Raw genomic sequence first — 13,460 nt, forward strand, 5'->3', positions numbered from 1 at the left:
GGACCCCCAGGTCTCTTTCCCCTTCACTCCTTTCCAGCAGGTCAACTCCCAACCTGAACTGGTACATGGGGTTGTTCTTCCCCAGATGCAAGACTCTACACTTGCTCTTGTTGAATTTCATCAAGTTTCTCCCTGCCCAACTCTCCAGCCTGTCCAGGTCTCGCTGAATGGCAACACAGCCTTCTGGTGTGTCAGCCACTCCTCCCAATTTAGTGTCATCAGCGAACTTGCTGAGGGTACACTCAGTTCCCTCATCCAGGTCGTTGATGAAGATATTAAACAGCACTGGTCCCAGCACCGACCCCTGAGGGACTCCACTAGTCACAGACCTCCAGCTAGATTCTGCCCCATTGACCACAACTCTCTGCCTTCTTCCTTTCAACCAGTTCTTGATCCACCTCACTACCTGATCGTCAAGCCCACACTTCCTTAGCTTACCTATGAGAATGCTGTGGGAGACAGTCACTTATTTGCTGGGTTTTCTCTTTTAGAATTGTCAGCTAACCATGTCTTAGCACATGCAAATGGATAGGAAGGTCCGGCTCCTTGCAAGTGTATGGGAAAGTCCACATAAAAACAAGAGGTTAAAAGAAAACCCTACACCAAGTGTAGTTTTTTTATTTTTCTGCAATAACGTGACATTAAGGCCAATGTCTTGATGAAAGCTCCAGTACTCCTTGTGTGCTTCCACTGTGTGTGAAATGAAGGAAATGGAAAATGGCTTTTTTTTTCTGGTTTTGCTCCCAGAATAAAATTGCATTATGTTGTGTGGCTATGCTTCATTAAACAGCTGGTCTTGTGTACCCTGGAGATAGTTTTTATGTCTGTACTATGTAAAATGATCCCTGGCTAGTAACAATCTTTATATAGAATTTAACAAAGGTTAGTAACTGTTACCTCTAGTTTACAGTTAGAGAAACTAAAATACAGAATATTTTCCCAATTGCAGCACTATGTGGGTGTAGTTTATATTTTTCCTTCCCTGCTTCCTGTATATAGAAGATACTGAATTTAATCCCTGAAAAAAAAGGAACTGAAAGAGCTCATCTCTTAATACTATTTACATATGCCACATCTGCAGTTTGGAGGTCACAGCAAGATGTGCCATCAGTGTTGAGAAAGATTTATTTAATGCCTGCAGTGTTGTGCTGTTTTCTGCCGCTTTTCAAATCTAGCATTCCTATTTTATAGTGTCTACCTGAAGTTTTATAGAACATTATGTGAAGAGAAGGCTGCGTGGAGACCTCATAGCAGCCTTCCAGTATCTGAAGGGGGCCTACAGGGATGCTGGGGAGGGACTATTCATTAGGGAATGTAGTGACAGGACAAGGAGTAATGGCTTAGAACTTAAACAGGGAAAGTTTAGATTGGATATAAGGAAGAAATTCTTTACTGTTAGGATGGTGAGGCACTGGAATGGGCTCCCCAGGGAGGCAGTGAATGCTCCATCCCTGGCAGTGTTCAAGGCCAGGTTGGACAGAGCCTTGGGTGACATGGTTTAGTGTGAGGTGTCCCTGCCCATGGCAGGGGTGCTGGAACTGGATGATATTAAGGTCCTTTTCAGCCCTAACTATTCTATGATTCTGTAATTCTAATATTCCTTTTGCTGTAGAGATGTTTTAAAGAAGAACCTGTGACAACTGCCCCATGTTCATGTGCTCTCTTTAATAAAAAGTATAGACGATGACTTTTTTATAGTTTATGTAATTTAGTAATGATTTAAATAAGGGCCAAAGTCGAGAGTTGTAAGGCTAATTAGAAAGTAAAAGCAGAGACTTGGCTGTGCTTGTATGTGCTCCTTATGTGGCGTATGAAATGGGTACAGATTTATCAGTCATTTTTCACTCTTGAAGAAAAGCTAATTATCAATGTTACCCTACCCAAGTTCCTTTTTTTTTTTTTGTGAAGACATTAAGATCTTTAATGTTTCAGGAATTTGTTTATGTTTTGCTTGGCATTTGGCTTCCTTTCCCCAGAAATGAAGCGCTGATATGCTGAAGATAATATTCTAAAATTGCACTATTTCCCCCTTTTTAAAAAAAAATCTACACCCACTGTGTGCATTTCTTGTACTTGTCCCAAATGACAATAGAATGTTATGACTAGGAGAAAAACCCATAGTGATTCTTTTTCAGCAGTGCAGGTGAAGGTCATCCAGAGTTCTCTCCCGCATTTTCAGGAGTCACAGAACTCAGTTTGGAAAGAACCTGAGGTTTTAAAATAACTTTATGTTTAGATAAGAAAAAGGTGTCTGAAAACCAATTCAAGGGCTGCTGCTGCTGATTTCAGTATTATTTCTTATTTATTATGCTATTTAACAAGCCCTTCTTATCTATGGATTTTAACAGATAGCTATTTAAAACAAAGCTCACATTTTAATAGCACTAAAGAATGCAAAGAAACAGGTGGGAAGGCAGGTGTTCTCCTGCTATAAATTTTTCTGGGGCTCGGTGATTCACTTGTGCTTCTCTCCATGTCAGGAATGGATGCTATATATAATTCCAGGTTGAGTGAGGGCCACCTGCCTCTCTGTGTGTCTAATGTAATGTATACATCCTCCTCTTGCAGCAAAATTTCTATTCACTTGCTGTATGGTTTATTATTTAAACCAAAAACTGCTCAGAGTTTAGGGTGTATGTGGGTTTAGAAATGAATCTGTTGTAAGTGCCACTTGTAAAAGACAGTGATGTAGATTCAGATCAGAATGTGACCCTATCCTTGTGCTGTATAGTTCATCTCAGAATGCCATTCTGTTTATTAGAGAAATTGTAAGACAATATTATGATATACATGGTACAGTTATAATTAATTTATATGCTACTTGAAAGTATATTTTCTACACTAAAATGAATACAGTTTGAATGGGGATGCTGTTGAAGGGCATCTGCAAACATTCACCTCTAAGGAGCCACTTTTTTGCAAAGACCTACTGAAGGATTTGGGACAATGGCATAATGAATTCTCACTTGCCTGGTGTATAGATAAACAAGCTGCTCATGCAGATAGGTTATTTTATAAATGCAGTGCACTTAATGCAGGTATTTTTACAGGCTGCATTAATGTTTGGTTTCACTTTGCTGTTTCTCTTCTTACGTTAGGCTCTAACAACCAGAAAGACTATGATGTCTTAGGCACTATGCATCAGAGATCTTTTCAGTTCCTCCTTTCTCTGTCTCTGCGATTGGCTGCAGGTCCAGCAACACATGCTGAAGTGTATGTATTATGTGCCTTCTGCTGCTTGCTGTGGAGAAGGGAAACAAAGGAGGACTGGAGATTTCTGTCTGTCTAGTGTGATGTATTCCTGCAGTACTGTTCTTTGGTATTGCTACCAGCTAGTGATAAACGTACTCTTTCTCCACAAGCCTGAGCAAAGAGAAATATGTTTGGTAGTTTGATTTTTTTTTGTGGAAGACTGGGAACTTAGTTGCTGTAACTAGGACAATGTATGAGGCAGCATTTTGGCATTCAGAGGTCACATCTGGTCTTGTTGCAGCTCTGCAAAGCAATCCTTCACAGGCTATCTGCTAAGGTTTTCACTTGCTTCTCTTAAAAAAATTATTAGCTCTTAACAATATATATCCTGATGATAAAAGGTATTCTACCAATGTCATTAGTCTTATCTTTTGGATAAACAGATGTATGCTTTTGTTCTTTTTTAATCTCTCTTTAGGTTTTTTTCTAGAGTGGAAATGTAATGTTGTAATACACAGGCTTGAGGGACCTGGTTCTAGATTCAGCTTGTCACAGGTAATTCATTGCTGTTCTTATGTGACATGTTTATGGATCCAATGAATGTTGCAAGACTGTATGTGACCAAAAGACTTTGGGGTTTTTTAAAGTTACAAAGAACATACACAAGGAAACAGACCAAATGAAATACACTGGTTTTATTTTTGCATGTTAGAAACTGCTTCAGTATTTCTCCAACTTTTTCTGTATTTGTGACATTTAATTGCCATTTGCGCATCTGGTGACTTGCTTTTCCTGTGGGGATTAGCCACACTTCCATACTTTAGTCTGTGTCATTTCAGGTAGTTCTAATTCCTGTGGTCTCACATAATTCAATTAATTGCTCTGCTTTTTTCAAAGACCCTTTGCATAAGACATTATTTTAAATTTGGGTTTGTTTTGAGTAAGGCTTAAACTTGCTATGGATCAGCTGCTTATTGATTTATTACTTTGAAAGGAAAGCAGGGCTGCACATGCATCACATTACTCTGGGATCACTTTGTTACTGAACAAGATTCAAGGATAGATGAGTAAGATTTTCCTAAATATTTGATAGCATTACTGGAAATCATTAAATAAAACAATAAAATAGTGCAATAAATCAATTCCGTGTTATAATTTGCAATTAGTTTCTTCTGTTATTGCTTTATTGTCTCCTTTATGTCTATTTTCTTGGTCTGCTGGAAGACTGGTTACTTATTTCCACTGCTTAATTCCCCATGTTCTCCCCCTTTCCAGTCATACCTTGGCTGCTGTGCACAGTATTGCTGTGCTCATGCATCTCTGTTTCTATAGTTAGGTCACATGCTTTATAGATTGCACAGGCTAGCTTAGAAACAGGAGAGGTAAAGTGAAACCAGTCTTTTCTTGTCAGCTGAAGAACACTGCCTTTGTGATGAGGAGCAAAAGGAGTGTTAAATTGACTTATGACTCAGAAAACATGCCTTCTTGTCAGAAGAGAATCATAGAATTGTTTAGGTTGGAAAAGACCTTTAAGATCATAAAGTCCAACCATTAACCCAGCACTGCCAAGTCCATCATTAAGTCTCCAGGTGCCTCATCTCCAGTCTTTTAAATACTTCTGTCCTTGGTTTAAGGCCAGCCAGTAACCCAGAACCACGCATCTGCTTGCTCACTCCCTCCCCTACCTCCCCCAGCTCCCAGAGGGAGGGGAGGAGAATCAAAAGAATGCAACCCCCAGGGGTTGAGATAAGAACAGGCCAGTAACTAAGCTATAACACAAAACCACTACTGCTACCACCAATAATAATAATGATAAGGGAAGTAACAAGGGAAGAGAATACAACCGCTCACCACTTGCCTGACCTGAGCAGTGATTTAGGCCTCCCAGGTAACTCCCCCAGTTTATACACTGGGCTGATGTGCTGTGGTATGGAATACCCCTTTGGCTACTTTGGGTCAGGTGTCCTGTCTCTGCTTCCTCCTGGCTTCCTCTCCTCCCTGGCAGAGCATGAGACTCACAAAGTCCTTGGTCAGAGTGAACATTACTGAGCAGCAACTGAAAACATCAGTGTTATCAGTGTTGTTGCCATGCTGAAAGTCAAAAACACAGCACTGCACCAGCTACTACGAAGGATTAAAAATGATTGCTACTGCTGAACTCAGGACAGCCTCCAGGGATGGTGACTCTTCCACTTCCCTGAGCAGCCTCTTCCAAGGCTTGACAACCCTTTCAGTGAAGATATTTTTCCTAATATCCAACCTAAACTTCCCATGGTGCAACTTGAGGGCCATTTCCTCTTGTCCTGTTTTCACTTGTTACCTCAGAGAAGAGTGAGACAGCTATCTCACTACTCCAGTTGTGTCACTCATCCCACCATGTTTCCGTGATAGCAGCTATGTCACTGTTTTCCTGCTGTACAATGGCTTCCAGGTCCTCCTGTTGTGTGTGCTGGTGTAGATCACTTCTATTGCTATTGATACCACTACCTTTCTGGGAGAAGAAGCCCTAATTCCTACATGACCATTCCCAGACACTTCTGTAGTTTCTAACAAATCAATAACTCTTGCATCTCTGCAGCTGCATGTATCTCCATCCCCTACCTCCACTGAAGCAGCAGACCCATGGACCTTGCTAGACCACCATCCCTCACTGGCATGCTGCCCCCAGGCTTGGCTTTAGCATGCCTGTTTTTTTTACTCCTTTTGCCCTTCAAATCGACCTTGAAGCTCTTTCAGTGAGCTCTGCTAACTTCTGTGCAAAGATCCTTTCCCCACTTTGAGACGGGGGTACCTCATCTGTCACAAGCAGGCCTGGTGTCGTGCAAACTGGCCCATGATCAAATCTCCAAATTCTGTCAGTGACATCAGGCTTCAAGCCAGGTATTGGTCTTATCATTCCCTGCAACTGTAAGGCTATAGAAGAAGATGGCACCGCTTCTTTATTTCTAAAGGTGTTTTGAGGCCTAAATCACTAATATCTGCAGAGTGATTTTGATCCTTCTTTGGAAGAATAATGCTGTTCTTTTTAGTGAGAGCAGAGTTTGAGAGAATGCTTAAAATTGTAACAGTTGCCCTCCTACCCAGGACGCAGCCAAACCTAGCTCACAGCACTACTACTTGCATTGTTAAAACACTTTTCATTGTTACACTTAGTGAATCACAGTTCTGTTTTGTGCTTCTTTCTGTGGGAGCACTGACATAATTTGAAGCAACAGCTATTTTAATGGGATGTAATGAGCAATTAATGAGCAAAATAATATCTGTGGTGTTCATGTTAACAGCATGTCATTGCTCCTTTGTTCCTGGTCTCATAATCTTCTTTAGCATCTGACCTATAATCGTGTTTCTTTTCAGGCTTATCTACAGTACTATTACTTTAGGCAAGGTCTTATCATCCCTTTCGGCATAGAGAAAATTGATAGCATGAAAATTACATGAAAAGAAAATAATGTGCTTCTCTTTACATAACTAATTTAGCTCACTCTCTACCTGTGTTAGCAATGACATCCTTAACTACTTACAGTCTCCTTTTCCTCAGAATAATGTTGTTTATAAATTAAATATTTCCTTGCAAGCTTCAGCATATCCTGAATTCTGCAGTAGGATGTGCAGATGTCTTGAACTTTTTTGAACTTACTGAACCATAGTTCTGAACCTTTTTAATGTCCTGTTGGATTTTTTAGCATACTCCACAGGAGCCTGTGTTCCAATGCAGCTTTGAGAATTCCCTTCCTAGAGAGCCTTGCTTGGATGTAACCACAAAAAGTAGGCAGCATGGGTCCAGCTCCATTCCTTGTCTGCATGGCGGCTACTGGGATTTAGGCAAAGGAAAAAGTATTTGCCTGTTTTTACGTGGAGTAATTGTCAGAACAGTCTTTTCCATCACCAGAAAATTCTGAAGAGAAAAAACAGAACTGGGAAGAAATGTTTCAAATGTAACTTTGTTAAAGTAATTCAAGATTCTCAGGGCTATTTATTCTTGTTCTGTAAATGGTGTTTGTCTTGAGAACTCAGGGGAAGCAGCTGATTTTGCTTTAGCCTTAAGGTGTATTAAGGATGGTATTCAAGAGCAGTTACTGCACTGGAAATAGGGAAGTAACAAACCACAACTTATTCTTGATTTCTTTTTAATTTTTTTTTTAAACTTTTATATCTACAACACCAGGAGTTTGTTTTTAACAGGAAGGAAACTATATTCAGCCATGAACTTTAATACTCCTGAGAATTCTAGTTTACTTTAGTAAGAGATGTAAAAGTTAGTTCATTATGGTTAGATACTCCCTGTTTCTGTGCCCCAGGACAATAATGTGATGCCTTTTTCATAGGCTTTCTGGGAAGGAAACAATACAGTGAAATGTAAATGCAGTTTTTCCATAGTGATGATGGATGTCAATGTGCTCAAATATTAATGCTGAGTATTCCACCAGGACACTATTATACCACTAAAATTGTAATTTATCCATAACATCTAGGAAAAAATCTTTGAAAATAAACTCAGGTAGATGAGCTCTTCTTTTCCTCAAGATCCCCTCTTCATTAGGAACTGTAGTGACAGGAGAAGGGGTAATGGGTTAAAACGTAAACAGGGGAGGTTTAGATTGGATATAAGGAAGAAGTTCTTTACTGTTAGGATGGTGAGGCACTGGAATGGGTTGCCCAGGGAAGCTGTGAATGCTCCATCCCTGGCGGTGTTCAAGGCCAGGCTGGACAGAGCCTTGGGTGACATGGTTTAGTGTATGGTGTCCCTGCCCATGGCAGGGGGGTTGGAACTAGATGATCTTAAGGTCCTTTCCAACCCTAACTATTCTATGATTCTATGTAGCATAGGTGTGATGAAAAGCATGACTGAAGTTCTTGCAGCATAATATGGATGCCCCTTTTCAGGTGCACCATCATGGAATTGTGTAAGTGTGAAGGTAAGGAGGTGGCTGAAGTTTTGGACAGATGGAGAGGTGGAGTTTGAGTCAAAAACCTGGAGCCAGTTGCATTGTGGCAGCTGCTTATGAAAGATCAGGCTATAGGTTTTGAAAAATTGGGAATCTTGTAGGCTGACCATGGAAAGGCAGGGACATGCAAGTGGGAGGAAAACTGTCTGTCCTTTATCCAGAGGAAAGTTTACTGTCATTTAGGTAGGTTTGTGTTTTTCTTGTTCTCATTGTAACTGTGTGGCTTTGCTTGTAGTTTAATAGAGTGTGTCTCAGAAAAGTTGGAAACTTCTGAGCCTGAGAAAGAGCTGTTCTTTGAGAACAGGCTTGGCCAAACCCGTGTTTGATTTTCTGGCATGGTGGGAGAACACTGAAAGGATTGATGGGGAGGGAGCAGCAGGCTGTGCAGATTTACCTAAACTGATTCTAAACTGAAGTATCTGGTTTGTATTAAGTGCTGCTGTAGCAAAACATGTGGGCAATTGGAATTAATAATAAGTGAGTCCCTCTACTCACATATTCTAAGTCTTTAAAATGCATGTTCATGTCTCTTTTTAGCACACCAAAGTTTAGTTTTATTGATTGTTTCATGATTTTTGTGCTTAGCGCATGCTTTTGTCAATCCTCCCCAAGAATTACAGAAAACTATGCTGTTCTGCTTTGCTCTTTTGGTTTTCCTATTATGGAAGGTGAAGCCATGAAAGAGATTTCAGGAAAAGATCTGTGGCAGTTCAAGTCATTCTGCCTCTGATTTGCCTGCTCCCATTCTTCATTTTGGAGTGCCCTGGAAAACTCTGGTGTGCTTCCTTGCAGAAGCAGGCATATCTTATTGGGAACCAAACTCTCTTCAGTAAAATTCCTCTTTCTGTCCTGATAAAGTTTTCCTACTCTGATCTGTGGAGCTGAATTGCTGATTTGATAAACTGTGATGAAAAAGTAATTTGTCTATCTGAAGCAAAGGTTAACTGTCTCCCAGATTTCACTGTTCAAAACAACTGAGAACAAACTAGAGAAAAATGAGTTAGAGGCAAATTGAAAACTGGCAAAAACATCTTTTCTCCCCATTATTCATAAGGCTTAAGTGGTTTTGCTAAGTGTGAATTGCTTCCTTCTCAGATGAGGTGAAATCTGAATGCACAGATTCAAATCAAGAGTGATCTCTTAGTAACAATGCTAGAAAGAAGAGTGCAGAGTTAATGTTTCCTGCTGAAGCTTATGTGGATTGAGAGCTCATTCATTTTGCCTTGCATGCTGCATTGCACATGGGCATTGAAAGGGCTGCTGAAGTGAAATCCCCCTGGCTCTCAATGGACTCCTCTGCCTGCATCACTTAGGGCAAGTCATGCAGGTGCCTTAGCTCAGTCTGCTGATGCAGTAAAGCAACAGCAGGATGTCCTGTGCTCCCAGTCATTGCCCTGTTGCTGAGTGGCTTGCCCAGGTCCCACAGGCAAGCTAAACAGTCCTCAAGATGCAGTCTATTGACTTACCTTCAGGTATGGTAGCATGTTTTGGATGTATTTCTTGAAACTAGTAGCACTTAGGAGTCATTCAGAACTTGATGCATTGCCTGTTTTTATGTAGAGAAAAGAGTCTTAAAACTTAGTTAGGGGAATAGTTTTTCGAGTTTATTTTTTTGATAAACACAGGAAAATAACTGTTTATAATAAAGATTCCCTTGCAAATGGAATAAGCAGAGGTGTGCTGACAGGAAAGAAGCTATAGCATTGTAAAAGTTTGCATATTGAATATTAAATTGGATTCCTACTGCAATAGTTATTGTTTTTTAACTTTAGTAGTAGGTTGAATAATGTATAGTAGTTGTCATACAGTTGTCATTTTACAATAATATCCTGCATGTCTTAGGCAGTAGTGTGTGTTTCATTTAGAGGCAGATTATTTCTAAAATAATTTGAACAGTTTTGGTTATAAGCATGAATAAGCACTGACATTTTAAAAACCTGTTTCAGCTCAAATTATATGTGCACGAGGTAAAGGTCATATTGGTCAGCACAGAAAACTTTTGCTTCATTAAAAACTGTAAGGTAGAATAACAGCCACTAGCATTTATCAAGTGATTGATTAGTTTCTCAGTGATAAACATGAAAGAAAATCTATGCCACCAGCAGTTTTATCAAGTAGCTTGGAGAGGCTGCCTTTGATAGATAGAGCCTTCAGGGAAGAACCTAAAAGGAATCAATCGTTGTCCTGGCTATAACTTCACGTGAGTTCATCATTAAGCAACTCCACTCATCATTAATTCTCAGAAGTCCATCTGCCTTTGTGTTCATGTGTTACCTACTTTTCACTCTGATCACCTACAAAAATTTGAACTGAGTATTTAACATCCAAAATGCTTGTCCCAGTAGCTAAATAGCTACATGCTTTCGTTCCAGAAGCATGCAAAGACTTGTATTTGTCAGGTAGAAGCAAACAGATTTTAGACTGGGAAGGGAAAAGAGCTGTTAACAGTTATGTGTAGACTTTTCTTCTTGTGTTGCTAAGTTGTTGATAAGTCACCATTCATGCCTTGTGTCAAACCTATTTGCAGGTTAGCATCACATCTTTCACAGCTGATTGAAGGTGGGCAAGGCTGGGTTTTGCCTGATCAAACCATCAGAAGGACAGCAACACCTGCTGCTTTTTCCTGTGGTCCATCTTTTTGTAAACAGCCTTAGAAATTACTTTTGCTTTTCTGACCCTTTGGGTCCAGAAACACTTTCAAATTCAGCATAAGGGACAATACCTTGTCATGTAGGTTGACAAAATCCAAGGCAAATGAAGAACAAAAGCAAGTTGCTGTTAAAGATCTAGCAAATCTCTAGTTGTCTCAATACCCATCTCTCTGTGAACTGAAGTGGGTTGTGATTTGCGCTTTTTTTTTTTTTTGAGAGAGAGAGAGACATAGGGTGAATTGCACAGCAGTATTTAATTTTTTTCCTTCTAGACAATTCTTTTGGCTTCGGGGTCTCAGCTACCTTGGTCCTTTTGGTTTACCAAGCAAGAAAATCTTCCATTTGCCAGGGATAATTATGGGGTTAGGGTCCCCAGGTAACAGAAATACTCTATTTTGAGCTTGGCTTTGAAATTTAACCTGGTTTTACACCTAGCATGATAGATTAATTTGACTTTTTGATTTACTTGAAATTGCTGACAGGAACTGGGGAGGGAGAGTGGTGAGAAAAATTTTCAGTTTTTAAACAAAATATTCTGTATCAGTTTAGAAATTAGGAGGACAGGAGTGAGCCACAGCGTATAGCAGTGGCAGAACACGTACCTCTGCAGTACACATTTCCTGTGGAAGGCACATGCTCACTCTGGTGTCCCAAAACTTGTCAGTTTGGCTTTCAAACTGTAGTGTTACTGTTCCAGGTACCCACCATAGTAACAAATCAAGGCCAACCATATACAGCACAGCTCCTTTGGGAGAGAAGTAATATCCCTCAGTGCAGACTGATGCCAGACTTATCTGGTGTTGCTAATGTAGGGAGGATCATTTAATAAATGATTGTATGCTGTCATGTCAATTGGGAGGGAGAGCTTGGAGTAAATTTGTGGTAATATCTTCCTGTAGTTTTGAGAAGTAGAACTCTGAAAATTTTCTGTCACAGGTGAACTTTTGCAAATTTTTGTTTCAATGCACACAGCTATAGAAGGTTTCATAGAGAATGTTTGTCTTGTGCATAATTGTTTGTACATAACACTAGAAATGCCAGGAGAGGTGGAAGTTGGAGGGGCTGTATTTGAGGAGGGGAATGCAAAGGAAAACTTGCAAGCTACTGTTTCACAGTAAGCCATTTGACTAAGGTCTGGGAGAGATGATTAATAGTTACCACTGTTAGCAGTAAGCAGCATACACAGTAGAACATGAGCTAAGATCACCAGATGCTCCTGTTACGCTTCAGTGTAAATCAAAAGTAGCTCAGCTGAAGACAGTTTCAATTGTGCAATGAAAAGGAGATATTATCTTACCTGAACATATTAAGATTACTATGTCTGTAAAATATCTGTTCCATACTGACAGTTCACCAGAAAAGCTGTCTGTGCCATCTATTTGCCAAGGATTCTTCTTTCACTCCTTGAATTCATGAGGGTCATCTATGTTTTTACATACAAAATTCATTATGGTGTCCTTTCCCATTCATTTGTATTAAATGAAGCAGGAGATCTAAAATAATGAAACTTTCCTTCTTTTTATCCTTTATGCTTTTAAGAGGGGAACACCCCCCCCCCAAAACCCAGAAAAAAACCACAAACGTGTCCCACTGATGTTTTAATGAGGAAGCCACTTAAGAGGAATTAATTTTAAATTATCTGTTGTGGTGTGCATATTCTATATTGATATTAAAAAAGACACCACATAGGGAAGTTCTAAATTTATGTTCAGAAATCCCTTCAGGAAGTAGTTAAACTGAAGTTAATGGGGGAGAAAAGTGGTGATATGTCACTGCTTTATTAACTGGCCTCTCAAGTCTGAATACAATAGGGAGTAATTTTGTTTCTGGCTATAGCCTGGCTGGGCTGGCAAGCTCCAGAAATCTGCTATGGTGCTCTCAGTAGCCATACTTCTGGATTCCTGTGATTTTTTAGGAGTTTCCTCTCTTTTGCTTTTTATTGTTTTCACAGTTTTCTGCACCAGTGTTTGCAACTTGAATGGAAGCTTTTGTGCTAACAGTCACCACCCTTGAGTAAAGTCTTTGTAAGCATTTTTCCCATCTGTGTGACAACACTGTTCAAAGCACAGATCCTAAAACACCTCTTCTGGCCAAAAAGAGTCCTGTAAGCATCCTGAGAGTAAAGATGATCTTTCAATTGGAGTTACACTGTGTAACTTCTGTAAATTGAGCACAAACTTTGGAGAGATGTTGATGCTTGTAGCCACATGGTCCAGTGTGGTTGGGAAAAATGTGTTGAAACCAAGTCCATAGATGGCCTTTTCGGGTCTCAGTTTTGTGGAAAAAAAGAACTGAAAGCACCTTCTGGATTCAGCTAATGAGTAACCTACATTGCCACTCTTAGCTAAGTGCTCACTGAAGAAAAATCTGCCAGAAGTAGAATGGTTGTTCAGCAACTGAAAGACCTTAGTAAAAAACTTAGATACTCTTTTGTGGGCCCCAACTGCACAGGGCTGCTCATGAGACTGCTAAGACTCATTGTATGCTGGAAATCCAGGCCAAGTTGAACAAAAATGTCCTGTGTTGGGAGCTGAAATACAAAGAAAAATAAACCAGGCATGTTTGTTCATCTAGACAGGAAGCCATAATGCAGTCTTTGTAGATTAATACTTACAAAGAGCTTCCCAAATTCCCTGTACAGTTATGGGAGTAATTTGTTGAGCCTTGACAA

Source organism: Melopsittacus undulatus, chromosome 8, assembly GCF_012275295.1.
Source record: "Melopsittacus undulatus isolate bMelUnd1 chromosome 8, bMelUnd1.mat.Z, whole genome shotgun sequence".
NCBI classification, from domain to species: domain Eukaryota; kingdom Metazoa; phylum Chordata; class Aves; order Psittaciformes; family Psittaculidae; genus Melopsittacus; species Melopsittacus undulatus.